Genomic DNA, 3,689 nt, shown 5'->3' on the forward strand with positions numbered 1-3,689 from the left:
GAATCTTTGTCGGCTTATCCCTCGATTCTAGGGACAGTGACTGGGGCTTGGGACCCCAAGATAGTTAAGGAAAAATTGGAGGTTTTGGCTTAATGTCATGGTTCTGACAGATGAAACTCTTCAAAAGAACTTCGAGGCATTGTTTACCTTAAAGAATCTTTTATTCGAGTAGCACAATATCGGTAATGCATAATCGAAGCCAAAAACTGAATTCCCCTCCCCTGGGCACATAGTATCAAAGCACAATTCCCTCCTCTAATTAACAGTCATAAATCACATCCCCCAATTAGCTTGAAGCATGGGCTTCCTCTCCAGTTCTCCAGCCCGCCAATTCTTTATCAGCTCTGGGCTCAATAACCTTGATTCTCACGCTAAGCTTAGTGTTGTTATGTCTAGCTAGACTCTCCTTCACATCCCCCCCCCTCCCAGCATCATCTAACTCTAAAAGCGAAAGGGAAAAAGATGGCTACATTTCCATCTGTTGTCAATGCAAAACATCCGATGTTAGCAGCATTGACAAAAGTTAAAATACAAAATTCTAAATTCTAAAAAAATCCCAGGGCCTGAGGAGGAACCAGTGAGTGAAGGGCTAAATGGTTCAGAGGGGTTCCTTCTACAGGGAGGTATCAAGGCTGACAAGACTCAGACTTCAACATCTGGGCTTCACTTCCCAAAGGAAAGGGGAAGGACATTTCTAACCATCTAGATATTTTTTTAGACAGGACCATCTGGCTGGGAGGAATCCTTGGACTTGGATGAGGACAGATTTTCTAATATGGCATTGCTTTCCCCATTGCCCAGTTCCCACGCAAACTCAGACAATGAGGAAGAGATGGAGGAAAGAGGTGGTGTCAACCGTCCCACTCAATCATCTAGCAAAGAGGGACTCTTGGCCATTTGTTTTTGCCAAGATTATACTTTACTGAAGCTTAAATGGTTACAGAAGTAGCGTAAGCTGAATCTGAGATTTTCCCATGCAAACAACACAAAGGAAATTTCCCTCTCCCCCCCAGCCCCCGGTTATCTGCAAATGTCCAATCAGGTGCTTGTATATTGTTTAGGAAACAGGCACTCGGTTTCCAGCTCTGCATATTGTTAGGTGACCTTCGCTTGCTGTAGCTTCTCACAAGGCTCAGCTGGGTTTCCATCCCCTTCTTCTGCCTTACATTCCAATCTCCCCCCCCCCCCGGGCTAATGTCAGACTGTCAGCTCATGAAGCTTGGATAGGTGAGATGCAGCCATGACAGGTGGCTTGTTTAGAGAGGGGAATGATGTGGTGGAATCAATGGCTGAAAGGAAGGAGGTTCCAATAGGGGGAGTTAAGAGATATTCCAGCTTGTACTCCATACATGGGAGGAAGCATATGAGATCAAACACTTAGGTATGACTACCCTACTGAAGATTTTTATCAGCTCCTCTACTATTGGTTTAGCCATCACATTCCTTAATGGAACTGCTTCAGGATACCAAGTTGCATAATCACAGACAACTAGTATATATTCTTTGCCTTTTATGGATCATGGCAGAGGGCCTACAATGTCCTTGACTATTTTTGAAAAAGGAATAGGGTTTGAAGGCACTCTCACCTTTAGAACTTGTGTTCCCCTTTTGGTTTCACTAATTGACACACAGGGCAGGATCTACAGTAATGGGACACAAACTCCTGGCGAATAACATCTATCAAATATTCTGAATGTAGTCCTATCCCATATGTTCAGACCATGGATTTTCATGGGCTAGTTCCAATATAGTCTTGTAATATTCCTGGGGAACTATTATTTTTTCAATTTGTTCCTTTGTATATGGATGAAGCCTCATTTGGAACAGCAACTCTGATTTTTCTTGGAACCTGGGTGTTGTTTCTCTGTTTCCCTCCTTTTCTGTTGCTAACCAATAATGTTTTAACATTGGGTCTTTCTTTTGTACAGGTAATCCTCAAGTTACGAATGTAATAGAGCCTGCCAATTACATTTGTAACCCAAGGATTCATTAATTGGATCACGTTAAATGAATATGATCCCTCCCTGCATTCCCCAATGCATTCGTTAATTGAATGCACAGGTCATTAAGTGCACATGAGGTATCTCAGGGTGCAGCCCAATGAGAGAAAGGAAACAAGCTCTAGGTTGATTGGCTGCCGCCACTGCCTTCATGCCCCAATCCCCAAAGCCGCTCATTCAAACCAGCCACCCAGCAGAAGGTGCCCGCGCCGCCGCCCAGGCCGGCACCAAATGAGGCCTGCAGGGACACTGGCCTCGTGGCAGAAAAGCAGCTTTTACTCAGATGCTGGCGAAGCTGTTTTCCTTAGATCTCATATTCTTACAGTTTCACCAGTGTCTGAGTAAAAGACAGCTGCTTTTCGGCCACATGGGCCAGCCTGTTCTGGAACTCTGGAGATCTTCGAAAGGTAAGTGAGCAATTTGAAATGGGGTGGGGAGGAGCAATTGGAATCTGGGAGAGTAGCAAAGCAGGCCCAGTGCCTGTGGAGATCCGGCGGGGCAGAATGGCGAGGGAAATAACAGGGGGCATGTTGCAGCATCTCTGCGGTCAGTCGTAAGGGTGAATGACTGCTGTGGTGCTGCAACATACATAACTTCAGGACTGGGTTGTAGGTACTTTTTTTAAGTTTTATTATTTTTTTTAACAGAGTTCAGTAATAATTATTCAACAAAAACATGTTGTCTGGTATCTTATTCACTAATACAAATTAAATTCCTAATCCCTAAATCTTTTCTCTAACCATTGATAAAATAGGTCCCAAGTTTGAAAATATTCTGTTTCTTCTTTTTCTTCAACCTTAAAGTAAGTCTGTCCATTTCCACACAGTCTAATATTTTTTTGATTATTTCTTCTTCTGGTGGTATTTCTTCGTTCTTCCAATATTGTGCAAATATAATTCTTGCCGCTGTTATCACATGTAGAATCAAATATGTACTTTGCTTATCAGGTTTTTCTGGCATTATACCTAGTAAAAAAAATTCAGGTTTATAGACTCTATGTGTTTCTCTAACATTTTTTCTAACCAAGTGTGGATTATTGTCCAATATTTCCTTGCTTTAACACATGTCCACCACATATGATAATAAGTACCTGGTTTGTGTTTACATTTCCAACATTTCTCTGACGTGTTTTTAAACATTTTTGCTAATCTTGTTGGTGGCAAATGCCATCTATAAAACATTTTATATAAGTTTTCTTTATATGAAGCTGACATTGTCAATTTACAGTTTCTTTCCCACAAACTTTTCCACTTTTCTAAGTCTATATTATATCCAAAATTCTTTGCCCATACTATCATTGTCTCTTTGACTTGTTCATCTTCCATTTTGAAATTTAATAAGAAATTGTACATTTTTTAATTAACTTTTCATCAGAAGTTAATAATGTCTGATCAAACATAGTCTGTTCTTTGTAAAATCCATACTGTTTAATATCTTTATCATATCTGACTTTCATTTGTAAATGTGACCTCCATGTTAAATCAATGCCCTGATTTTCCATCTCTTGCCTGGATTTTAAGTTCCCTTCAGAATTTAGAATATCTTTGTATGTCCATATTTTATCGAGACTGACTAGATTTGGATGTACGAATGCTTCCATTGTTGTAAGCCATCCTGGAATTTTCAAATAACTTTTACATTTTATTTTTTCCCAAGTTAATAATAATGCATTTCTTTTTTTTTAAATAA

This window comes from Protobothrops mucrosquamatus, unplaced genomic scaffold (assembly GCF_001527695.2).
Source record: "Protobothrops mucrosquamatus isolate PMUCROS unplaced genomic scaffold, P.Mucros_1.0 scaffold2908, whole genome shotgun sequence".
NCBI classification, from domain to species: Eukaryota; Metazoa; Chordata; class Lepidosauria; order Squamata; family Viperidae; genus Protobothrops; species Protobothrops mucrosquamatus.